Source organism: Lissotriton helveticus, chromosome 3_1 (genome assembly GCF_964261635.1).
Source record: "Lissotriton helveticus chromosome 3_1, aLisHel1.1, whole genome shotgun sequence".
In the NCBI taxonomy this organism is placed as follows: domain Eukaryota; kingdom Metazoa; phylum Chordata; class Amphibia; order Caudata; family Salamandridae; genus Lissotriton; species Lissotriton helveticus.
The window spans coordinates 690,384,139-690,411,212 of record NC_136061.1 but is presented as its reverse complement, the minus strand read 5'-3'; the positions used below and the strand labels follow the sequence as shown (position 1 = coordinate 690,411,212).

General features: G+C 48.9%; 1 long non-coding RNA gene across 1 annotated transcript in view; it reads left to right on the top strand.

Annotated features, from left to right (window-relative positions):
* The first annotated feature begins 4,660 nt into the window (after positions 1-4,660).
* The window catches only part of LOC144822866 (uncharacterized), a 68,977-nt gene continuing 46,563 nt past the window's right edge, over positions 4,661-27,074 (top strand). Inside the window, exon 1 of the long non-coding RNA XR_013608712.1 lies at positions 4,661-6,947. This is a non-coding gene — a long non-coding RNA (uncharacterized LOC144822866). The remainder of the gene's footprint in view (positions 6,948-27,074) is intronic.

The following is a 27,074-nucleotide window of genomic DNA, read 5'->3' as shown; positions in this document are numbered from 1 at the left end:
ATGTCCCGGTCTTCTCCATACGCTTCGGTCCACTCCTGGTTACTTATCACTCTCTCTGGGTCTTCCGTTAAGGCTACCATTCCTCACTCTATTCCGCACTGCCGGAGGCTTCTTCCATTGCTGAAGCCCTACTAAGGTAGTCCCCCACCTTGTTTCTAGTTCCTGGGATGTACTCTACATCGTACCTGTACTCGAGCAGTTTCAACGTCATCTTGGCGATGCGTGGCATGGCGCTTGCATGTCCACTCGATGTGAGGACCTTGACCAGGGGTTTGTGGTCTGTCTTGAGTTGGAACCTCGTACCCCATAGGAACTGGCGGAACTTCCCCATGGCCCACACTACTGCCAGCATCTCCTTCTCTATTACGCTAATTTTCTGTTCTGTGGGAGATAGAGACCTTGATGCAAAGCTGAGGGTTTCCATTGTTCCATCCTTCCTTTCCTGCATGAGGACTGCTCCCAGTCCTTTTTCGCTGGCGTCCGTTGTCAACACTGACCGCCCGTGGGGGTCATAACCTTGCAGAGGTATTGCTTGGCTGATGTCGTTTTTCAGTGCATTAAATTCCTTTTGTGTCTCCTCTGTCCATGTGAAAACTGTTTTGTCCCTAATGAGTTGCCTCAGGTGGTGCGTCTTGGTGGCAAAATGATGTACAAATTTGCTGTAGTATTCAGCCATCCCTAAGAAGGACCTCACCTCTTCTTTGTTGTTTGGTGCCGGGGAGTCACAGATCGCCTTCACGTTGGCCTGTTTGGGCGTAATGCCATGTTCTCCGATCTCATGTCCCAGGTATGCGACAGAGGTCATTCCGAGATGGCATTTCTCCCACTCCGCTGTTAGGCAGTTGCTTTCCAGGACTTGAAGCACCATGTCCAGCTTTCTATCATGATCCATTAGATCTTTTCCCATCACCAATATGTCGTCCTGGAAGTACTGCACCCCTTCAATGTCCTTGAATAGGCGGTGCATTAATGTCTGGAACACTGCCGCTGCCGACGCGAGACCAAAGGGCATGCGGCGGAATTGGTAACATCCGAAGGGTGTTATAAACTATGTCAGTTTCCGGCTCACGGGGTGCAAAGCTATTTGGTGATAGGCTGAAGTGAGATCAATAGTGGAGAACCACTTTACTCCTTTAGTCTTAGCCAACATCTCTTCAATGCGTGGTAGCGGGAATTTTTCCACAACTATGCATTTATTCAGTTCTCTTAAATCCACACAGAGACGGATCTTTCCGTTAGGTTTCATTGCCACCACCAGGGGCGCCAGCCACTCTGAGCAATTTATTGGTTCTATGATTCCGTTCTCCTCCAGTCTGTGCAACTCCTGCTGTACCACTTCTCTTACCGCTATGGGTACGTTCCTTACTTTGTGGGAAATTGGCTTGGAGTTCTCCTTGAGGTCTATCAGATGCATGAATTTTTCTAATTTGCCGACCTTCTCGCCGAATACCTTGGGGAATTCACTCTTCATTTTCTCAAAGTCCGGCCAACACTCTGGGGCTATCATTAACACTTGCGTGTCTCCTCCCGGATCCAACTGTATACCTAAGTCACCTTGGTCCATCCACCCCAGGACCGACGGCCCCTTCTCTGCTACGTACAGTTTGCACTCGGCACTCCGCCCTTTGAACTCGAAGGTTAGGACTCCGTATCCGACCATCGGGATGGGTGCTCCTGTGTACGTGACCGGTCTTATATCCGGTGGTTCTAGTCATGGGCCTAGGCTGGGTCTGAAACTCTCATTCCACACTTCCTTTTGTACGATGGTATACGGGGAACCCGAGTCTACTACAATTTTAATCAGCACTCCTCCTATCACCATGTCACATTGTGGCTTGCGGGAGCGTCTACAATCAATGCCCAGTACTTGACCATCCACACACAGTACGTTGTCTTCTTCATCTTGTTCTCTATCTTCTTCCTCCTCCGGATCTTGCGCCATGTACTTCACCGTGGATCTTCTCATCTTGCGGCGGCATACCTTCTCATAGTGTCCTACTATGCCACAGAACATGCATTTCGCTCGGAACGCCGGACATCTTATGTCGTGGGCCGCGTGGCACTGGCTTCCGCACTGGTAGCACACGCTCATGCTTTCTCTGTTCTGCTTCCTTTGTTGTATGGGTTTTCCTGTCCATCTGTGTGGTCCTTTACTTTCTGCCGTCATGGTTTTGTTCCTTCCAGTTGGTTCTGCATCATCTACTTTGTTCACCATGGGCCTCAGGGTAGATTCTCTCTTTGCTGCGTCGGCGCACCTTTTTGACAGTTCGGCCTTTTTCACCATGGCTATCACCTCCTTAAGCATGGCGTCTCCATTCACCCATAGTTTGTCCTGGACAGTCTTATTGGTGGTGTGCATGACTATCTGGTCTTTTATGAATTAGTCGTGCAAGACACCGAATTTACATGTTATCGCCAGCTATCTTAGCGCGGCGACGTAGTCGTCTATCGATTCGCCAGCTTCCTGTTTCCTATGCTGGAAATTGTATCTATCAATGGATGTGCACACTGCTGGTCGATAGTGGTTGTTCAAATCTTTTATTGCGTGTCTGAATACGTCGTCGTCTGCAGCTTGCCTGGGTGTGGGCACAAGATTCTGGAATACCCTAATCCCTTCCGGCCCTAAGTTGTGCAGAAGTATTCTCTTCTTCCTTGTACTGGGGAAGGCTTCTCCGTTCTCGTCTTCCTGAGCTTCTATGTAATTCATGAATTACTCTCTCCAGTCCTCCCATTTCATCAGAGGCACTCCTGGTTTGGGCAAGAACGGGATCGGCGTCGTAAGTGACGATGCCTGTGCACTCATTTTGGCGCGTCTTACTGGTTCCATCCCCGGACCTTTCGGGCTGCCCAGCGCGCTTGCTCCCTCTCTGTGCGCTTGGTTCAGCTGGGGTCCCTCTGCCCCCTCTTCTCCGCTCTTCACTGACTCCGCCAGGGCCTCAATCTTGTGTGGGTGCTTCTCCTGGATTGGCCTCCCCTTTGGTGTCCCTTCCTATTTGTGCTGCAGGGTTCACGTGGGGTCAATTCCTGATTCCCCGCTATAGTCTCCTTCTGTCCCCTGTACCTTGTACTGATATGTTCTCTTCTACTTGGCCCTGTGCCTCTGCTGTGCTCTCCTGCTGCTTCCCGTGTGTTGGTTCCTCCTTGCCCCATCTGTACGTGGTGGTCCTCTAGCGTCGTGTGTTCCACTCCTTCCTGTGCTGGGTTCTTTTCCTCATGTGTATTCTTCGTTTTTTTCTTTTTCCTCTTCCTTTGTCCTCCCGGTCTCGTCGCCACTGTAAGGTTGCGCTTTGCTATATGTGAGGCACTCGAGGGGCCATGGGTGTGGAACAGGTATTTATTAATATGCACACATGTCAGCAGGAGAGCGCCGGGCGTCCGGAGCTCTCCAGAGTCTTCCCCCGACTTGCTCTCGAGCTGCGAGTCCCAAAATAGCCACCACACACGCTACGTCGTGACGTAGCGCGCATCAACTAGAGCGCGTCTCTACACACACCACTTAACATAAAAAAATAAGCCTACTGCCCTGCCTTGTGAACAAGAAAAACAACAAAATAAAATTTGCGTGGCTGCCATTATTAAAGAGCAAGCATGTCCTGCAATGCAAATAAAAATAAAGAAAGAAGTTCTCACAAACAGGAGATAAAGAAGGGATGCCCAAGTATTCTGTACTTTACCAATTCTCCTGAGCCTTGAAAGGAAGAGAGGTATCGGCTGCAGAACGATACAGGAGGCAGCAAAGAAGAGCAACACTGGAGTACACCAATGGCAAGTAGGAGGCAGGAATACAGTAATTTTATTGTTTACTGCAGGGCTTGCAGATAGCGCATGCACGCTGCCAAGGCTCGACCTAAAAATCCACGGCCTGTTATATTTGTTGCTGATGATGAAGTTTCTCTGGGAGGGCACAGATATGCCTAAGCTTGCTGTTAACCTCCTTTAAAGGTAGTTGACAGACATATGGGGGCAGATTTATGAGGCCCTTGCGCCTCTTTGCGCCGCAATTGCGTCACTTTATTTGACGCAATGGTGGCGCAAACAATGCGCCCTATTTACAACGTGACGCATCTAGGAGATGCGTCATGTTGTAAAGCCCTGTGCCATAAGGAGGCGTTCCTGTGCAGGGGGGGGGGCGTTCCTGCGCAGGAACGCCTCCTAAAAGTGGCTGAGTGAAATCTATAAGATTTCACTCAGTCACTTTCAGGCCAATGCTGCGTCAAAACCCTGCGCCTGCTTGAAGCAGGCCTAGGTCTTGACGCAGCATTGTGAAGATGGGGCACCCTCGAGCCTTGCTGGAGCTGCGTCGCGCTTGCGACGCAACTCCAGCAATGCGCCACCTTTACGGAACAGATGCTTCACGCAGCTGTGCCGTTTTTGCCCCATGGTGCACCGCATTGTAAATGCGGCGCACCATGGGTGGCGGAGCAGCGGCGCAAGATAACTGGCGCATCACTGGGGATGCCCCAGTTATCATAAATCCGCCCCATAGAGTCTACTCTCCACCCAATTCGGGGTACAGGTTGTATGAGAAAATGTAGCCATTGGGTAATTTTGACTATTCACATACCACGAAAAAAACTTTGCGAAATCTGAACAGGGAAAACAGTTCACAAAGAAGCAAAACATGTGTGTAAAAAACTTTTGTCTTTCATTCTAAGAGGGGAACTCCATATTGATGCAGCGTACCTGTTACAGGTGCGGGAGGAATGGGCAGGAGGCGAGTTCTCGTTAAAGAGGGTATTATTGAAGTAAACAAGTAATCGGAACAAGTCTTCCGGGAAGGGACAGTTCTTCGAGGGGACCGGCTTCTATCCAACCTTCTTCGTACTGGCTTGAGCGTCTCACTCTTCCTATACCCTTCGGGACTTCTCCGGGGTGTAGCCTCGTCGACTTCCGTCTTGCCTCTCGGTGTAAACAAACAAGACAGGTTGTCAGGGGGGTGCCCGAACTATATACACGTGCCAAGGGGAAGGGAGTGAGGAAGCAAACCCGTGTCACACACTCTGGACGTCCGTCTGGTGAAGGGAATCAGTGACAAAGGATCGGGGAACTGGGATAGGGAATACCAAGGATTACGCGGTAGTCCCACCCTTTCTGCTAACCCAGCCCCTGATCTTGCTCCGTACCTGGGCTAGCCACACACCTCCCCCGGGTGAGTGGCAGGGCGGCTCGTGGGGACGTTGGCCTCCGGGCGTACTCTCCGTCTCGTGCGCCGCTTCTCCTCTCGTCACAGCTTCCTCCGTTCTTCCTCCTGACTCCACCGCACTCCTCTCGTCGCTCTGCTCCATTTCCGTCTCTCTCCAAACGCCAACACTCCGGGAGAACAAGCACACCTGATCCGGCGCTCCTTCCGCATTTGAGGCCGATGCGTCCTCAGTAAGGCCTGCCCACTCCACATTCAGCTGAGAGTTAAAGGGCCAGTGTAGCCCGTCAGCGTCCGGTGAGCCGACTCCGTAGTCAGCCTCAGGAATGTGGTCCTGTGGAGGGCAGAGAAGAGGTTGGGGGAGTTGTGAAAACCCCTTGAGGGTCCCAAAGTACTGTTTAAGGGGGGGGGCACCATTCCGCCTCGTTACAGTACCACACCTAGTAATTTCTACACTATGCAGTGTTAGTAACTGGTTGTGGTATATCGTTATCATATTACTTGGTAATTGGACCCTCAGATGTTAGCTTTAGCACTAAAAAAATCAAGGATATGATTGTTTGAAAAATTTGAATATCCAACAAAAAGTTAGCCATGACTCAATCTGTTCTACCTGCTGCTCGCCAGTGTGACTGTGGTGGTGGAATGTTGTTGTGTGAGGTGGCTGTGGAATGTTGGTGAGTGAGAGAGTCAGTTGGAGGATGTGCCGAGCAGCAGGAAGGCTGCTCCTGGTGGGGCTCTACATCATTACATCTATCTTGAATGAACCTACTTAATACCTACATGGACTACAAGGCGTCACTGATTCACAATATATTTTGGTGACGATTTTGAAAAGACCTACTTATGCAAGTGGACTGAGAGACGAATCTATCAGAACTGAACCTACTTGAAACAAAGCTGAGGAACCTACTGAAACAAGACATTTTGAAGGACCTTTGGAAACTAGAAACATACATAAAGACAGTTAGCCCTCTAACCCCACCAATGTCCTATCCTATCGGACAGCCTAATAGCCGGGCATGCTGGAGCCTTTTACACTCTCACAAGCGTTTTGCAACAGTGTCATTCCCAGTATTCATCTATCTGCCTTCCTGCCAGCTGTGTTTGAGGATATGGGCTGCTAAATTTTTGAGTGTGCCGGGAATACTGTTAGCACACGAGGGGAAACGTGTAGCTCTGTTGTGAGGAACCAAAGGTTTGTTCATGACGTTAATTACAAGCCTGCCCACAAGGAAGTTATGGGCTCAGCACTTTAGTCCAACTTGCTGTTATGCTGGAACAAACAAGAAACAATATTTGTGGCTTTAGAAATCTGGCAATGTTCCTAACGGTAGCATTGATTCCACGATCTCTGCACGATTTGGGATTACAAGGAATACATAGTTCACTATTGGACCGATTTGATGTGCAAGGTATCCATAAATACTCTACTTAATTTTTGGAGGTGAGCCATGATTTGTTTTTATATCGTTTTTCCTCCGGCAGGCCCCCTTTACATGTGGCAGTTTAACCGTAGCTTTATGGATTTGAAAAGAAAGCGCGTGTTATTCTCAGTGCGCGCAGTCTTAACTGCATCTTTGTCTCCTGCTGTGCTTCATGGGATCTTCTTTGACGTCTGTTCTTCTACTGCTATGGGACGCTTTGGAGCACGCTGATGCTGGGAGCCTTCCGGCACAGCATCAACGGTGCGTGCCGCCATTCTGTGTTTAGAAGCAAAACTCCACTTCCTTATCTGTTCCCCTTGCCATCCAATGCGCTTCATGGATGGTTGCCATCGTCTTCAAATTTGTGGCGGAATGCTCAAGTAATTAATTCATGATTGATTTGAGTGAGCGTGTTTAATTTGGATTTGACCTCGCACTATAATGTGTATTTAATTTGGAAAAGGTGTTACAAACATATCAGGCAGTATGTATTTATGTTGAATGAAAAGGATTTTCAAAGTTGAAAAACCCAGTTTGTGCTTCAGTTTGTTTTGGCAGGCTTACTACGGCCTTTGGCCTTGAGATAGGAAATGGAATGTGCTCTTTCCTCCTGTTCCTCCCTTCTTCATGACAGACCTTTCTTATAATTTACGCCTCCTGTTTCTGTCTCGTCATGAAAAGACCTTCGCTTGTGGCTTACTTTTTATCAGTTTGAAGTTTTGATAAAGGTTCACTTCATAATGTAGAGTGAAAAATGCAAAGCACACATTTTCCTTCTTGATTATTATAATATGTATTCTCAGGTTCCATATGATTAATACTTTTTGTTGGAATATTGGTTGGTAGCTGTGTTGTGAGGGCTTTTGCAGACAGGGAAAAAGGTGGGGGATTGTGCAGCTTCTGAGCACAAGCACAGAGAAACTGCTGTGATACGAAGTGCAGAATGAGGATAGAATTAGATGCTAGCATTCTAGGTTTTATGTTTTGACTAACAGGCTCTGTAAGGTTTTCATTTGTCCTATGCATTTATTTCTCTTCATGGGAGATTTTGCAATCATTAAAAATTGATCTAACTGTATGTTGAACACACCCTTGCATTATATTTCTATGTCTAATTTTCCATGGAAAATAAGTTTTTCCTTCCTTTATGGGGTACTTTGTGTACAATATGCTTTGTGAAAGAATAGTTGTTCTGTTGTTTCTAGTTCTGCTGTTTCTCCTCCTGCTATTTCTCCTCCTGCTATGCTGCCCAGGCTGTGTAGGCTGTGGCACATTTTTCTTTTCTTTGTCCCCGCCATTTGTGGCACTTTTAACAGTTAGTACCCCTGACTCGGATATTGCCTCAGTGTCCTTTCGCTAACGCGTACACTTGTGGCATGGACAACAGTGATGATAATGTCTGTTATTTTTGCTGCTATTTCTACTGTGGGAAATGCAGAAAAGAGGGAACAAGCTATTTCAGTTGCTGCCGCCAGGGTATAGATGAGAGAGTGAAGGTGTTTCTAGATTTTAGTGGGTAGGATTTGTGTCTTAAAAGTGGTATTTGATTGTTTGTTTGCAGATTCGTTATTAATGTGTTTTTTTAATAGCGACTAGGTTATAGGCATTTGGAAGTATTTGGTCTACATTGCCTCTTTCTGTTATGTATTTAACATAGCACAGTGTTATGAGTGTTTTGGTGGGTGTTTCAGACGCATTAGTTGTAGCACATGTTTTGCACCATTTTGCTCTGATTATTGGTCTTTTTACCAAGGGTTTTCCAATTGCGCTCATGTCTAATTGTGGTGAGACTATGTTGGGTTTAGTATCTTACTATTATTGCCTTTCGGCAGGGGAATGTCTGATGCTGGGTAATAATGAAGCAGTACATAGTGTCTGCCCCCCCCTTGAGTTTTAGCAGATGCATCATTCACTTTATGGGAACAGACGATGCAGAGGTGGGATTGTTACAGATATCCCAGGTTTTGATCTCAGCTATAGACAATGCTATCTTGCCTTGTATCCCTTATTGTCGGATACAATGGTTGGGGTAGCGAGCCTTGTTGTGTATGATACAGGATTTGGTTGATAAAGGTGTTGGTGAGGAGATGACTGTTAAATCGTAATAATTACAAAAAGGGGGTGGTGATGGACAGAGTATCTGAGTTAATCAGAACACTCCTACCCAGTCAACAGATCAGGGCTTGATCCATCACCGTTTTTTAGCTCACTGCACCATCCCAGTTCAGAACCTGGCTATATGCAAAATAGTCTGTCCCTGGCCCAGTGCATCATGGGAACAGGGCAGACCAAACTACCAAGCCAATTCTTCACTGGAAAGGAAACAAGCTTCCGGGGACCGGTTTCTGGCATTACAGCCGTCTTCGGCCCGGCTTGCTTGAATCCTGATGGTGCAATGAGCAAGGGACTCATGTCTGAGCATACCCTTCCACACTCATGGTGGCCAAAATAATTACAAAAAGGGGGTGCTGATGGACAGAGTATCTGAGTTAATCAGAACACTCCTACCCAGTCAACAGATCAGGGCTTGATCCATCACCGTTTTTTAGCTCACTGTGCCATCCCAGTTCAGAACCTGGCTATATGCAAATTAGTCTGTCCCTGACCCAGTGCATCATGGGAACAGGGCAGACCAAACTACCAAGCCAATTCTTCACTGGAAAGGAAACAAGCTTCCGGGGACCGGTTTCTGGTATTACAGCCGTCTTCGGCCCGGCTTGCTTGAATCCTGATGGTGCAATGAGCAAGGGACTCATGTCTGAGCATACCCTTCCACACTCATGGTGGCCAAAATAATTACAAAAAGGGGGTGGTGATGGACAGAGTATCTGAGTTAATCAGAACACTCCTACCCAGTCAACAGATCAGGGCTTGATCCATCACCGTTTTTTAGCTCACTGTACCATCCCAGTTCAGAACCTGGCTATATGCAAATTAGTCTGTCCCTGGCCCAGTGCATCATGGGAACAGGGCAGACCAAACTACCAAGCCAATTCTTCACTGGAAAGGAAACAAGCTTCCGGGGACCGGTTTCTGGCATTACAGCCGTCTTCGGCCCGGCTTGCTTGAATCCTGATGGTGCAATGAGCAAGGGACTCATGTCTGAGCATACCCTTCCACACTCATGGTGGCCAAAATAATTACAAAAAGGGGGTGGTGATGGACAGAGTATCTGAGTTAATCAGAACACTCCTACCCAGTCAACAGATCAGGGCTTGATCCATCACCGTTTTTTAGCTCACTGCACCATCCCAGTTCAGAACCTGGCTATATGCAAATTAGTCTGTCCCTGGCCCAGTGCATCATGGGAACATGGCAGACCAAACTACCAAGCCAATTCTTCACTGGAAAGGAAACAAGCTTCCGGGGACCGGTTTCTGGCATTACAGCCGTCTACGGCCCGGCTTGCTTGAATCCTGGACTGTTCCCATGAGGCACAGGGTCAGAGCTGATTTGCATATAGCCAGTGTCTAACCCAGGGTGGTGTGGAGTGCAAAAAAACGATGGATTTAGGCCCAGATCCTTGTACTGGAGTGAATGTATGACATTGTTCTACATTCTGTCCATCAACTGTGTTTTTTGCAATTTTCACCCCGAGTGGGCTGGGTATGCTCAGATGTGAGTCCCAGGCTCTCCACACCACTGGAGTCAAGCTATCCAGGCTGAATGAAGGCTGATAGCCAGAAACCGGTCCTTGGATGCTTGATTCCGGTCTGGGAAAGACATGGCTTGGTAGTTCGAACTGGACTGTTCCCATGAGGCACAGGGTCAGAGCTGATTTGCATATAGCCAGTGTCTAACCCAGGGTGGTGTGGAGTGCAAAAAAACGATGGATTTAGGCCCAGATCCTTGTACTGGAGTGAATGTATGACATTGTTCTACATTCTGTCCATCAACTGTGTTTTTTGCAATTTTCACCCCGAGTGGGCTGGGTATGCTCAGATGTGAGTCCCAGGCTCTCCACACCACTGGAGTCAAGCTATCCAGGCTGAATGAAGGCTGATAGCCAGAAACCGGTCCTTGGATGCTTGATTCCGGTCTGGGAAAGACATGGCTTGGTAGTTCGAACTGGACTGTTCCCATGAGGCACAGGGTCAGAGCTGATTTGCATATAGCCAGTGTCTAACCCAGGGTGGTGTGGAGTGCAAAAAAACGATGGATTTAGGCCCAGATCCTTGTACTGGGGTGAATGTACGACATTGTTCTACATTCTGTCCATCAACTGTGTTTTTTGCAATTTTCACCCCGAGTGGGCTGGGTATGCTCAGATGTGAGTCCCAGGCTCTCCACACCACTGGAGTCAAGCTATCCAGGCTGAATGAAGGCTGATAGCCAGAAACCGGTCCTTGGATGCTTGATTCCGGTCTGGGAAAGACATGGCTTGGTAGTTCGAACTGGACTGTTCCCATGAGGCACAGGGTCAGAGCTGATTTGCATATAGCCAGTGTCTAACCCAGGGTGGTGTGGAGTGCAAAAAAACGATGGATTCAGGCCCAGATCCTTGTACTGGGGTGAATGTATGACATTGTTCTATATTCTGTCCATCAACTGTGTTTTTTGCAATTTTCACCCCGAGTGGGCTGGTTATGCTCAGATGTGAGTCCCAGGCTCTCCACACCACTGGAGTCAAGCTATCCAGGCTGAATGAAGGCTGATAGCCAGAAACCGGTCCTTGGATGCTTGATTCCGGTCTGGGAAGGACATGGCTTTGTATTTCGAACTGGACTGTTCCCATGAGGCACAGGGTCAGAGCTGATTTGCATATAGCCAGTGTCTAACCCAGGGTGGTGTGGAGTGCAAAAAACGATGGATTTAGGCCCAGATCCTTGTACTGGGGTGAATGTATGACATTGTTCTACATTCTGTCCATCAACTGTGTTTTTTGCAATTTTCACCCCGAGTGGGCTGGGTATGCTCAGATGTGAGTCCCAGGCTCTCCACGCCACTGGAGTCAAGCTATCCAGGTTGAATGAAGGCTGATAGCCAGAAACCGGTCCTTGGATGCTTGATTCCAGTCTGGGAAAGACATGGCTTGGTAGTTCGAACTGGACTGTTCCCATGAGGCACAGGGTCAGAGCTGATTTGCATATAGCCAGTGTCTAACCCAGGGTGGTGTGTAGTGCAAAAAAAGAGGGATTTAGGCCCAGATCCTTGTACTGGGGTGAATGTATGACATTGTTCTACATTCTGTCCATCAACTGTGTTTTTTGCAATTTTCACCCCGAGTGGGCTGGGTATGCTCAGATGTGAGTCCCAGGCTCTCCACACCACTCTAGTCAAGCTATCCAGGCTGAATGAAGGCTGATTGCCAGAAACCGGTCCTTGGATGCTTGATTCCGGTCTGGGAAAGACATGGCTTGGTAGTTCGAACTGGACTGTTCCCATGAGGCACAGGGTCAGAGCTGATTTGCATATATCCAGTGTCTAACCCAGGGTGGTGTGGAGTGCAAAAAAACGATGGATTTAGGCCCAGATCCTTGTACTGGGGTGAATGTATGACATTGTTCTACATTCTGTCCATCAACTGTGTTTTTTGCAATTTTCACCCCGAGTGGGCTGGGTATGCTCAGATGTGAGTCCCAGGCTCTCCACACCACTGGAGTCAAGCTATCCAGGCTGAATGAAGGCTGATAGCCAGAAACCGGTCCTTGGATGCTTGATTCCGGTCTGGAAAAGACATGGCTTGGTAGTTCGAACTGGACTGTTCCCATGAGGCACAGGGTCAGAGCTGATTTGCATATAGCCAGTGTCTAACCCAGGGTGGTGTGGAGTGCAAAAAAACGATGGATTTAGGCCCAGATCCTTGTACTGGGGTGAATGTATGACATTGTTCTACATTCTGTCCATCAACTGTGTTTTTTGCAATTTTCACCCCGAGTGGGCTGGGTATGCTCAGATGTGAGTCCCAGGCTCTCCACACCACTGGAGTCAAGCTATCCAGGCTGAATGAAGGCTGATAGCCAGAAACCGGTCCTTGGATGCTTGATTCCGGTCTGGGAAAGACATGGCTTGGTAGTTCGAACTGGACTGTTCCCATGAGGCACAGGGTCAGAGCTGATTTGCATATAGCCAGTGTCTAACCCAGGGTGGTGTGGAGTGCAAAAAAACGATGGATTTAGGCCCAGATCCTTGTACTGGGGTGAATGTATGACATTGTTCTACATTCTGTCCATCAACTGTGTTTTTTGCAATTTTCACCCCGAGTGGGCTGGGTATGCTCAGATGTGAGTCCCAGGCTCTCCACACCACTGGAGTCAAGCTATCCAGGCTGAATGAAGGCTGATAGCCAGAAACCGGTCCTTGGATGCTTGATTCCGGTCTGGGAAAGACATGGCTTGGTAGTTCGAACTGGACTGTTCCCATGAGGCACAGGGTCAGAGCTGATTTGCATATAGCCAGTGTCTAACCCAGGGTGGGGTGGAGTGCAAAAAACGATGGATTTAGGCCCAGATCCTTGTACTGGGGTGAATGTATGACATTGTTCTACATTCTGTCCATCAACTGTGTTTTTTGCAATTTTCACCCCGAGTGGGCTGGGTATGCTCAGATGTGAGTCCCAGGCTCTCCACACCACTGGAGTCAAGCTATCCAGGTTGAATGAAGGCTGATAGCCAGAAACCGGTCCTTGGATGCTTGATTCCAGTCTGGGAAAGACATGGCTTGGTAGTTCGAACTGGACTGTTCCCATGAGGCACAGGGTCAGAGCTGATTTGCATATAGCCAGTGTCTAACCCAGGGTGGTGTGTAGTGCAAAAAAACGATGGATTTAGGCCCAGATCCTTGTACTGGGGTGAATGTATGACATTGTTCTACATTCTGTCCATCAACTGTGTTTTTTGCAATTTTCACCCCGAGTGGGCTGGGTATGCTCAGATGTGAGTCCCAGGCTCTCCACACCACTCTAGTCAAGCTATCCAGGCTGAATGAAGGCTGATTGCCAGAAACCGGTCCTTGGATGCTTGATTCCGGTCTGGGAAAGACATGGCTTGGTAGTTCGAACTGGACTGTTCCCATGAGGCACAGGGTCAGAGCTGATTTGCATATAGCCAGTGTCTAACCCAGGGTGGTGTGGAGTGCAAAAAAACGACGGATTTAGGCCCAGATCCTTGTACTGGGGTGAATGTATGACATTGTTCTACATTCTGTCCATCAACTGTGTTTTTTGCAATTTTCACCCCGAGTGGGCTGGGTATGCTCAGATGTGAGTCCCAGGCTCTCCACACCACTGGAGTCAAGCTATCCAGGCTGAATGATGGCTGATAGCCAGAAACCGGTCCTTGGATGCTTGATTCCGGTCTGGGAAAGACATGGCTTGGTAGTTCGAACTGGACTGTTCCCATGAGGCACAGGGTCAGCGCTGATTTGCATATAGCCAGTGTCTAACCCAGGGTGGTGTGGAGTGCAAAAAAACGATGGATTTAGGCCCAGATCCTTGTACTGGGGTGAATGTATGACATTGTTCTACATTCTGTCCATCAACTGTGTTTTTTGCAATTTTCACCCCGAGTGGGCTGGGTATGCTCAGATGTGAGTCCCAGGCTCTCCACACCACTGGAGTCAAGCTATCCAGGCTGAATGAAGGCTGATAGCCAGAAACCGGTCCTTGGATGCTTGATTCCGGTCTGGGAAAGACATGGCTTGGTAGTTCGAACTGGACTGTTCCCATGAGGCACAGGGTCAGAGCTGATTTGCATATAGCCAGTGTCTAACCCAGGGTGGTGTGGAGTGCAAAAAAACGATGGATTTAGGCCCAGATCCTTGTACTGGGGTGAATGTATGACATTGTTCTACATTCTGTCCATCAACTGTGTTTTTTGCAATTTTCACCCCGAGTGGGCTGGGTATGCTCAGATGTGAGTCCCAGGCTCTCCATACCACTGGAGTCAAGCTATCCAGGCTGATTGAAGGCTGATAGCCAGAAACCGGTCCTTGGATGCTTGATTCCGGTCTGGGAAAGACATGGCTTGGTAGTTCGAACTGGACTGTTCCCATGAGGCACAGGGTCGGAGCTGATTTGCATATAGCCAGTGTCTAACCCAGGGTGGTGTGGAGTGCAAAAAAATGATGGATTTAGGCCCAGATCCTTGTACTGGGGTGAATGTATGACATTGTTCTACATTCTGTCCATCAACTGTGTTTTTTGCAATTTTCACCCCGAGTGGGCTGGGTATGCTCAGATGTGAGTCCCAGGCTCTCCACACCACTGGAGTCAAGCTATCCAGGCTGAATGAAGGCTGATTGCCAGAAACCGGTCCTTGGATGCTTGATTCCGGTCTGGGAAAGACATGGCTTGGTAGTTCGAACTGGACTGTTCCCATGAGGCACAGGGTCAGAGCTGATTTGCATATAGCCAGTGTCTAACCCAGGGTGGTGTGGAGTGCAAAAAAACGATGGATTTAGGCCCAGATCCTTGTACTGGGGTGAATGTATGACATTGTTCTACATTCTGTCCATCAACTGTGTTTTTTGCAATTTTCACCCCGAGTGGGCTGGGTATGCTCAGATGTGAGTCCCAGGCTCTCCACACCACTGGAGTCAAGCTATCCAGGCTGAATGAAGGCTGATAGCCAGAAACCGGTCCTTGGATGCTTGATTCCGGTCTGGGAAAGACATGGCTTGGTAGTTCGAACTGGACTGTTCCCATGAGGCACAGGGTCAGAGCTGATTTGCATATAGCCAGTGTCTAACCCAGGGTGGTGTGGAGTGCAAAAAAACGATGGATTTAGGCCCAGATCCTTGTACTGGGTTGAATGTATGACATTGTTCTACATTCTGTCCATCAACTGTGTCTTTTGCAATTTTCACCCCGAGTGGGCTGGGTATGCTCAGATGTGAGTCCCAGGCTCTCCACACCACTGGAGTCAAGCTATCCAGGCTGAATGAAGGCTGATAGCCAGAAACCGGTCCTTGGATGCATGATTCCGGTCTGGGAAAGACATGGCTTGGTAGTTCGAACTGGACTGTTCCCATGAGGCACAGGGTCAGAGCTGATTTGCATATAGCCAGTGTCTAACCCAGGGTGGTGTGGAGTGCAAAAAAACGATGGATTTAGGCCCAGATCCTTGTACTGGGGTGAATGTATGACATTGTTCTACATTCTGTCCATCAACTGTGTTTTTTGCAATTTTCACCCCGAGTGGGCTGGGTATGCTCAGATGTGAGTCCCAGGCTCTCCACACCACTGGAGTCAAGCTATCCAGGCTGAATGAAGGCTGATAGCCAGAAACCGGTCCTTGGATGCTTGATTCCGGTCTGGGAAAGACATGGCTTGGTAGTTCAAACTGGACTGTTCCCATGAGGCACAGGGTCAGAGCTGATTTGCATATAGCCAGTGTCTAACCCAGGGTGGTGTGGAGTGCAAAAAAACGATGGATTTAGGCCCAGATCCTTGTACTGGGGTGAATGTATGACATTGTTCTACATTCTGTCCATCAACTGTGTTTTTTGCAATTTTCACCCCGAGTGGGCTGGGTATGCTCAGATGTGAGTCCCAGGCTCTCCACACCACTGGAGTCAAGCTATCCAGGCTGAATGAAGGCTGATAGCCAGAAACCGGTCCTTGGATGCTTGATTCCGGTCTGGGAAAGACATGGCTTGGTAGTTCGAACTGGACTGTTCCCATGAGGCACAGGGTCAGAGCTGATTTGCATATAGCCAGTGTCTAACCCAGGGTGGTGTGGAGTGCAAAAAAACGATGGATTTAGGCCCAGATCCTTGTACTGGGGTGAATGTATGACATTGTTCTACATTCTGTCCATCAACTGTGTTTTTTGCAATTTACACCCCGAGTGGGCTGGGTATGCTCAGATGTGAGTCCCAGGCTCTCCACACCACTGGAGTCAAGCTATCCAGGCTGAATGAAGGCTGATAGCCAGAAACCGGTCCTTGGATGCTTGATTCCGGTCTGGGAAAGACATGGCTTGGTAGTTCGAACTGGACTGTTCCCATGAGGCACAGGGTCAGAGCTGATTTGCATATAGCCAGTGTCTAACCCAGGGTGGTGTGGAGTGCAAAAAAACGATGGATTCAGGCCCAGATCCTTGTACTGGGGTGAATGTATGACATTGTTCTATATTCTGTCCATCAACTGTGTTTTTTGCAATTTTCACCCCGAGTGGGCTGGTTATGCTCAGATGTGAGTCCCAGGCTCTCCACACCACTGGAGTCAAGCTATCCAGGCTGAATGAAGGCTGATAGCCAGAAACCGGTCCTTGGATGCTTGATTCCGGTCTGGGAAGGACATGGCTTGGTATTTCGAACTGGACTGTTCCCATGAGGCACAGGGTCAGAGCTCATTTGCATATAGCCAGTGTCTAACCCAGGGTGGTGTGGAGTGCAAAAAACGATGGATTTAGGCCCAGATCCTTGTACTGGGGTGAATGTATGACATTGTTCTACATTCTGTCCATCAACTTTGTTTTTTGCAATTTTCACCCCGAGTGGGCTGGGTATGCTCAGATGTGAGTCCCAGGCTCTCCACACCACTGGAGTCAAGCTATCCAGGTTGAATGAAGGCTGATAGCCAGAAACCGGTCCTTGGATGCTTGATTCCAGTCTGGGAAAGACATGGCTTGGTAGTTCGAACTGGACTGTTCCCATGAGGCACAGGGTCAGAGCTGATTTGCATATAGCCAGTGTCTAACCCAGGGTGGTGTGTAGTGCAAAAAAACGATGGATTTAGGCCCAGATCCTTGTACTGGGGTGAATGTATGACATTGTTCTACATTCTGTCCATCAACTGTGTTTTTTGCAATTTTCACCCCGAGTGGGCTGGGTATGCTCAGATGTGAGTCCCAGGCTCTCCACACCACTCTAGTCAAGCTATCCAGGCTGAATGAAGGCTGATTGCCAGAAACCGGTCCTTGGATGCTTGATTCCGGTCTGGGAAAGACATGGCTTGGTAGTTCGAACTGGACTGTTCCCATGAGGCACAGGGTCAGAGCTGATTTGCATATAGCCAGTGTCTAACCCAGGGTGGTGTGGAGTGCAAAAAAATGATGGATTTAGGCCCAGATCCTTGTACTGGGGTGAATGTATGACATTGTTCTACATTCTGTCCATCAACTGTGTTTTTTGCAATTTTCACCCCGAGTGGGCTGGGTATGCTCAGATGTGAGTCCCAGGCTCACCACACCACTGGAGTCAAGCTATCCAGGCTGAATGATGGCTGATAGCCAGAAACCGGTCCTTGGATGCTTGATTCCGGTCTGGGAAAGACATGGCTTGGTAGTTCGAACTGGACTGTTCCCATGAGGCACAGGGTCAGAGCTGATTTGCATATAGCCAGTGTCTAACCCAGGGTGGTGTGGAGTGCAAAAAAACGATGGATTTAGGCCCAGATCCTTGTACTGGGGTGAATGTATGACATTGTTCTACATTCTGTCCATCAACTGTGTTTTTTGCAATTTTCACCCCGAGTGGGCTGGGTATGCTCAGATGTGAGTCCCAGGCTCTCCACACCACTGGAGTCAAGCTATCCAGGCTGAATGAAGGCTGATAGCCAGAAACCGGTCCTTGGATGCTTGATTCCGGTCTGGGAAAGACATGGCTTGGTAGTTCGAACTGGACTGTTCCCATGAGGCACAGGGTCAGAGCTGATTTGCATATAGCCAGTGTCTAACCCAGGGTGGTGTGCAGTGCAAAAAAACGATGGATTTAGGCCCAGATCCTTGTACTGGGGTGAATGTATGACATTGTTCTACATTCTGTCCATCAACTGTGTTTTTTGCAATTTTCACCCCGAGTGGGCTGGGTATGCTCAGATGTGAGTCCCAGGCTCTCCACACCACTGGAGTCAAGCTATCCAGGCTGAATGAAGGCTGATAGCCAGAAACCGGTCCTTGGATGCTTGATTCCGGTCTGGGAAAGACATGGCTTGGTAGTTCGAACTGGACTGTTCCCATGAGGCACAGGGTCAGAGCTGATTTGCATATAGCCAGTGTCTAACCCAGGGTGGTGTGGAGTGCAAAAAAACGATGGATTTAGGCCCAGATCCTTGTACTGGGGTGAATGTATGACATTGTTCTACATTCTGTCCATCAACTGTGTTTTTTGCAATTTTCACCCCGAGTGGGCTGGGTATGCTCAGATGTGAGTCCCAGGCTCTCCACACCACTGGAGTCAAGCTATCCAGGCTGAATGAAGGCTGATAGCCAGAAACCGGTCCTTGGATGCTTGATTCCGGTCTGGGAAAGACATGGCTTGGTAGTTCGAACTGGACTGTTCCCATGAGGCACAGGGTCAGAGCTGATTTGCATATAGCCAGTGTCTAACCCAGGGTGGTGTGGAGTGCAAAAAAACGAAGGATTTAGGCCCAGATCCTTGTACTGGGTTGAATGTATGACATTGTTCTACATTCTGTCCATCAACTGTGTCTTTTGCAATTTTCACCCCGAGTGGGCTGGGTATGCTCAGATGTGAGTCCCAGGCTCTCCACACCACTGGAGTCAAGCTATCCAGGCTGAATGAAGGCTGATAGCCAGAAACCGGTCCTTGGATGCTTGATTCCGGTCTGGGAAAGACATGGCTTGGTAGTTCGAACTGGACTGTTCCCATGAGGCACAGGGTCAGAGCTGATTTGCATATAGCCAGTGTCTAACCCAGGGTGGTGTGGAGTGCAAAAAAACGATGGATTTAGGCCCAGATCCTTGTACTGGGGTGAATGTATGACATTGTTCTACATTCTGTCCATCAACTGTGTTTTTTGCAATTTTCACCCCGAGTGGGCTGGGTATGCTCAGATGTGAGTCCCAGGCTCTCCACACCACTGGAGTCAAGCTATCCAGGCTGAATGAAGGCTGATAGCCAGAAACCGGTCCTTGGATGCTTGATTCCGGTCTGGGAAGGACATGGCTTGGTATTTCGAACTGGACTGTTCCCATGAGGCACAGGGTCAGAGCTGATTTGCATATAGCCAGTGTCTAACCCAGGGTGGCGTGGAGTGCAAAAAACGATGGATTTAGGCCCGGATCCTTGTACTGGGGTGAATCTATGACATTGTTCTACATTCTGTCCATCAACTGTGTTTTTTGCAATTTTCACCCCGAGTGGGCTGGGTATGCTCAGATGTGAGTCCCAGGCTCTCCACACCACTGGAGTCAAGCTATCCAGGTTGAATGAAGGCTGATAGCCAGAAACCGGTCCTTGGATGCTTGATTCCAGTCTGGGAAAGACATGGCTTGGTAGTTCGAACTGGACTGTTCCCATGAGGCACAGGGTCAGAGCTGATTTGCATATAGCCAGTGTCTAACCCAGGGTGGTGTGTAGTGCAAAAAAACGACGGATTTAGGCCCAGATCCTTGTACTGGGGTGAATGTATGACATTGTTCTACATTCTGTCCATCAACTGTGTTTTTTGCAATTTTCACCCCGAGTGGGCTGGGTATGCTCAGATGTGAGTCCCAGGCTCTCCACACCACTCTAGTCAAGCTATCCAGGCTGAATGAAGGCTGATTGCCAGAAACCGGTCCTTGGATGCTTGATTCCGGTCTGGGAAAGACATGGCTTGGTAGTTCGAACTGGACTGTTCCCATAAGGCACAGGGTCAGAGCTGATTTGCATATAGCCAGTGTCTAACCCAGGGTGGTGTGGAGTGCAAAAAAACGATGGATTTAGGCCCAGATCCTTGTACTAGGGTGAATGTATGACATTGTTCTACATTCTGTCCATCAACTGTGTTTTTTGCAATTTTCACCCCGAGTGGGCTGGGTATGCTCAGATGTGAGTCCCAGGCTCTCCACACCACTGGAGTCAAGCTATCCAGGCTGAATGAAGGCTGATAGCCAGAAACCGGTCCTTGGATGCTTGATTCCGGTCTGGGAAAGACATGGCTTGGTAGTTCGAACTGGACTGTTCCCATGAGGCACAGGGTCAGAGCTGATTTGCATATAGCCAGTGTCTAACCCAGGGTGGTGTGGAGTGCAAAAAAACGATGGATTTAGGCCCAGATCCTTGTACTGGGGTGAATGTATGACATTGTTCTACATTCTGTCCATCAACTGTGTTTTTTGCAATTTTCACCCCGAGTGGGCTGGGTATGCTCAGATGTGAGTCCCAGGCTCTCCACACCACTGGAGTCAAGCTATCCAGGCTGAATGAAGGCTGATAGCCAGAAACCGGTCCTTGGATGCTTGATTCCGGTCTGGGAAAGACATGGCTTGGTAGTTCGAACTGGACTGTTCCCATGAGGCACAGGGTCAGAGCTGATTTGCATATAGCCAGTGTCTAACCCAGGGTGGTGTGGAGTGCAAAAAAACGATGGATTTAGGCCCAGATCCTTGTACTGGGGTGAATGTATGACATTGTTCTACATTCTGTCCATCAACTGTGTTTTTTGCAATTTTCACACCGAGTGGGCTGGGTATGCTCAGATGTGAGTCCCAGGCTCTCCATACCACTGGAGTCAAGCTATCCAGGCTGATTGAAGGCTGATAGCCAGAAACCGGTCCTTGGATGCTTGATTCCGGTCTGGGAAAGACATGGCTTGGTAGGTCGAACTGGACTGTTCCCATGAGGCACAGGGTCAGAGCTGATTTGCATATAGCCAGTGTCTAACCCAGGGTGGTGTGGAGTGCAAAAAAACGATGGATTTAGGCCCAGATCCTTGTACTGGGGTGAATGTATGACATTGTTCTACATTCTGTCCATCAACTGTGTTTTTTGCAATTTTCACCCCGAGTGGGCTGGGTATGCTCAGATGTGAGTCCCAGGCTCTCCACACCACTGGAGTCAAGCTATCCAGGCTGAATGAAGGCTGATAGCCAGAAACCGGTCCTTGGATGCTTGATTCCGGTCTGGGAAGGACATGGCTTGGTATTTCGAACTGGACTGTTCCCATGAGGCACAGGGTCAGAGCTGATTTGCATATAGCCAGTGTCTAACCCAGGGTGGCGTGGAGTGCAAAAAACGATGGATTTAGGCCCGGATCCTTGTACTGGGGTGAATCTATGACATTGTTCTACATTCTGTCCATCAACTGTGTTTTTTGCAATTTTCACCCCGAGTGGGCTGGGTATGCTCAGATGTGAGTCCCAGGCTCTCCACACCACTGGAGTCAAGCTATCCAGGTTGAATGAAGGCTGATAGCCAGAAACCGGTCCTTGGATGCTTGATTCCAGTCTGGGAAAGACATGGCTTGGTAGTTCGAACTGGACTGTTCCCATGAGGCACAGGGTCAGAGCTGATTTGCATATAGCCAGTGTCTAACCCAGGGTGGTGTGTAGTGCAAAAAAACGACGGATTTAGGCCCAGATCCTTGTACTGGGGTGAATGTATGACATTGTTCTACATTCTGTCCATCAACTGTGTTTTTTGCAATTTTCACCCCGAGTGGGCTGGGTATGCTCAGATGTGAGTCCCAGGCTCTCCACACCACTCTAGTCAAGCTATCCAGGCTGAATGAAGGCTGATTGCCAGAAACCGGTCCTTGGATGCTTGATTCCGGTCTGGGAAAGACATGGCTTGGTAGTTCGAACTGGACTGTTCCCATAAGGCACAGGGTCAGAGCTGATTTGCATATAGCCAGTGTCTAACCCAGGGTGGTGTGGAGTGCAAAAAAACGATGGATTTAGGCCCAGATCCTTGTACTAGGGTGAATGTATGACATTGTTCTACATTCTGTCCATCAACTGTGTTTTTTGCAATTTTCACCCCGAGTGGGCTGGGTATGCTCAGATGTGAGTCCCAGGCTCTCCACACCACTGGAGTCAAGCTATCCAGGCTGAATGAAGGCTGATAGCCAGAAACCGGTCCTTGGATGCTTGATTCCGGTCTGGGAAAGACATGGCTTGGTAGTTCGAACTGGACTGTTCCCATGAGGCACAGGGTCAGAGCTGATTTGCATATAGCCAGTGTCTAACCCAGGGTGGTGTGGAGTGCAAAAAAACGATGGATTTAGGCCCAGATCCTTGTACTGGGGTGAATGTATGACATTGTTCTACATTCTGTCCATCAACTGTGTTTTTTGCAATTTTCACCCCGAGTGGGCTGGGTATGCTCAGATGTGAGTCCCAGGCTCTCCACACCACTGGAGTCAAGCTATCCAGGCTGAATGAAGGCTGATAGCCAGAAACCGGTCCTTGGATGCTTGATTCCGGTCTGGGAAAGACATGGCTTGGTAGTTCGAACTGGACTGTTCCCATGAGGCACAGGGTCAGAGCTGATTTGCATATAGCCAGTGTCTAACCCAGGGTGGTGTGGAGTGCAAAAAAACGATGGATTTAGGCCCAGATCCTTGTACTGGGGTGAATGTATGACATTGTTCTACATTCTGTCCATCAACTGTGTTTTTTGCAATTTTCACCCCGAGTGGGCTGGGTATGCTCAGATGTGAGTCCCAGGCTCTCCATACCACTGGAGTCAAGCTATCCAGGCTGATTGAAGGCTGATAGCCAGAAACCGGTCCTTGGATGCTTGATTCCGGTCTGGGAAAGACATGGCTTGGTAGGTCGAACTGGACTGTTCCCATGAGGCACAGGGTCAGAGCTGATTTGCATATAGCCAGTGTCTAACCCAGGGTGGTGTGGAGTGCAAAAAAACGATGGATTTAGGCCCAGATCCTTGTACTGGGGTGATTGTATGACATTGTTCTACATTCTGTCCATCAACTGTGTTTTTTGCAATTTTCACCCCGAGTGGGCTGGGTATGCTCAGATGTGAGTCCCAGGCTCTCCACACCACTGGAGTCAAGCTATCCAGGCTGAATGAAGGCTGATAGCCAGAAACCGGTCCTTGGATGCTTGATTCCGGTCTGGGAAAGACATGGCTTGGTAGTTCGAACTGGACTGTTCCCATGAGGCACAGGGTCAGAGCTGATTTGCATATAGCCAGTGTCTAACCCAGGGTGGTGTGGAGTGCAAAAAAACGATGGATTCAGGCCCAGATCCTTGTACTGGGGTGAATGTATGACATTGTTCTATATTCTGTCCATCAACTGTGTTTTTTGCAATTTTCACCCCGAGTGGGCTGGTTATGCTCAGATGTGAGTCCCAGGCTCTCCACACCACTGGAGTCAAGCTATCCAGGCTGAATGAAGGCTGATAGCCAGAAACCGGTCCTTGGATGCTTGATTCCGGTCTGGGAAGGACATGGCTTTGTATTTCGAACTGGACTGTTCCCATGAGGCACAGGGTCAGAGCTGATTTGCATATAGCCAGTGTCTAACCCAGGGTGGTGTGGAGTGCAAAAAACGATGGATTTAGGCCCAGATCCTTGTACTGGGGTGAATGTATGACATTGTTCTACATTCTGTCCATCAACTGTGTTTTTTGCAATTTTCACCCCGAGTGGGCTGGGTATGCTCAGATGTGAGTCCCAGGCTCTCCACGCCCCTGGAGTCAAGCTATCCAGGTTGAATGAAGGCTGATAGCCAGAAACCGGTCCTTGGATGCTTGATTCCAGTCTGGGAAAGACATGGCTTGGTAGTTCGAACTGGACTGTTCCCATGAGGCACAGGGTCAGAGCTGATTTGCATATAGCCAGTGTCTAACCCAGGGTGGTGTGTAGTGCAAAAAAAGAGGGATTTAGGCCCAGATCCTTGTACTGGGGTGAATGTATGACATTGTTCTACATTCTGTCCATCAACTGTGTTTTTTGCAATTTTCACCCCGAGTGGGCTGGGTATGCTCAGATGTGAGTCCCAGGCTCTCCACACCACTCTAGTCAAGCTATCCAGGCTGAATGAAGGCTGATTGCCAGAAACCGGTCCTTGGATGCTTGATTCCGGTCTGGGAAAGACATGGCTTGGTAGTTCGAACTGGACTGTTCCCATGAGGCACAGGGTCAGAGCTGATTTGCATATATCCAGTGTCTAACCCAGGGTGGTGTGGAGTGCAAAAAAACGATGGATTTAGGCCCAGATCCTTGTACTGGGGTGAATGTATGACATTGTTCTACATTCTGTCCATCAACTGTGTTTTTTGCAATTTTCACCCCGAGTGGGCTGGGTATGCTCAGATGTGAGTCCCAGGCTCTCCACACCACTGGAGTCAAGCTATCCAGGCTGAATGAAGGCTGATAGCCAGAAACCGGTCCTTGGATGCTTGATTCCGGTCTGGGAAAGACATGGCTTGGTAGTTCGAACTGGACTGTTCCCATGAGGCACAGGGTCAGAGCTGATTTGCATATAGCCAGTGTCTAACCCAGGGTGGTGTGGAGTGCAAAAAAACGATGGATTTAGGCCCAGATCCTTGTACTGGGGTGAATGTATGACATTGTTCTACATTCTGTCCATCAACTGTGTTTTTTGCAATTTTCACCCCGAGTGGGCTGGGTATGCTCAGATGTGAGTCCCAGGCTCTCCACACCACTGGAGTCAAGCTATCCAGGCTGAATGAAGGCTGATAGCCAGAAACCGGTCCTTGGATGCTTGATTCCGGTCTGGGAAAGACATGGCTTGGTAGTTCGAACTGGACTGTTCCCATGAGGCACAGGGTCAGAGCTGATTTGCATATAGCCAGTGTCTAACCCAGGGTGGTGTGGAGTGCAAAAAAACGATGGATTTAGGCCCAGATCCTTGTACTGGGGTGAATGTATGACATTGTTCTACATTCTGTCCATCAACTGTGTTTTTTGCAATTTTCACCCCGAGTGGGCTGGGTATGCTCAGATGTGAGTCCCAGGCTCTCCACACCACTGGAGTCAAGCTATCCAGGCTGAATGAAGGCTGATAGCCAGAAACCGGTCCTTGGATGCTTGATTCCGGTCTGGGAAAGACATGGCTTGGTAGTTCGAACTGGACTGTTCCCATGAGGCACAGGGTCAGAGCTGATTTGCATATAGCCAGTGTCTAACCCAGGGTGGGGTGGAGTGCAAAAAACGATGGATTTAGGCCCAGATCCTTGTACTGGGGTGAATGTATGACATTGTTCTACATTCTGTCCATCAACTGTGTTTTTTGCAATTTTCACCCCGAGTGGGCTGGGTATGCTCAGATGTGAGTCCCAGGCTCTCCACACCACTGGAGTCAAGCTATCCAGGTTGAATGAAGGCTGATAGCCAGAAACCGGTCCTTGGATGCTTGATTCCAGTCTGGGAAAGACATGGCTTGGTAGTTCGAACTGGACTGTTCCCATGAGGCACAGGGTCAGAGCTGATTTGCATATAGCCAGTGTCTAACCCAGGGTGGTGTGTAGTGCAAAAAAACGATGGATTTAGGCCCAGATCCTTGTACTGGGGTGAATGTATGACATTGTTCTACATTCTGTCCATCAACTGTGTTTTTTGCAATTTTCACCCCGAGTGGGCTGGGTATGCTCAGATGTGAGTCCCAGGCTCTCCACACCACTCTAGTCAAGCTATCCAGGCTGAATGAAGGCTGATTGCCAGAAACCGGTCCTTGGATGCTTGATTCCGGTCTGGGAAAGACATGGCTTGGTAGTTCGAACTGGACTGTTCCCATGAGGCACAGGGTCAGAGCTGATTTGCATATAGCCAGTGTCTAACCCAGGGTGGTGTGGAGTGCAAAAAAACGACGGATTTAGGCCCAGATCCTTGTACTGGGGTGAATGTATGACATTGTTCTACATTCTGTCCATCAACTGTGTTTTTTGCAATTTTCACCCCGAGTGGGCTGGGTATGCTCAGATGTGAGTCCCAGGCTCTCCACACCACTGGAGTCAAGCTATCCAGGCTGAATGATGGCTGATAGCCAGAAACCGGTCCTTGGATGCTTGATTCCGGTCTGGGAAAGACATGGCTTGGTAGTTCGAACTGGACTGTTCCCATGAGGCACAGGGTCAGCGCTGATTTGCATATAGCCAGTGTCTAACCCAGGGTGGTGTGGAGTGCAAAAAAACGATGGATTTAGGCCCAGATCCTTGTACTGGGGTGAATGTATGACATTGTTCTACATTCTGTCCATCAACTGTGTTTTTTGCAATTTTCACCCCGAGTGGGCTGGGTATGCTCAGATGTGAGTCCCAGGCTCTCCACACCACTGGAGTCAAGCTATCCAGGCTGAATGAAGGCTGATAGCCAGAAACCGGTCCTTGGATGCTTGATTCCGGTCTGGGAAAGACATGGCTTGGTAGTTCGAACTGGACTGTTCCCATGAGGCACAGGGTCAGAGCTGATTTGCATATAGCCAGTGTCTAACCCAGGGTGGTGTGGAGTGCAAAAAAACGATGGATTTAGGCCCAGATCCTTGTACTGGGGTGAATGTATGACATTGTTCTACATTCTGTCCATCAACTGTGTTTTTTGCAATTTTCACCCCGAGTGGGCTGGGTATGCTCAGATGTGAGTCCCAGGCTCTCCATACCACTGGAGTCAAGCTATCCAGGCTGATTGAAGGCTGATAGCCAGAAACCGGTCCTTGGATGCTTGATTCCGGTCTGGGAAAGACATGGCTTGGTAGTTCGAACTGGACTGTTCCCATGAGGCACAGGGTCGGAGCTGATTTGCATATAGCCAGTGTCTAACCCAGGGTGGTGTGGAGTGCAAAAAAACGATGGATTTAGGCCCAGATCCTTGTACTGGGGTGAATGTATGACATTGTTCTACATTCTGTC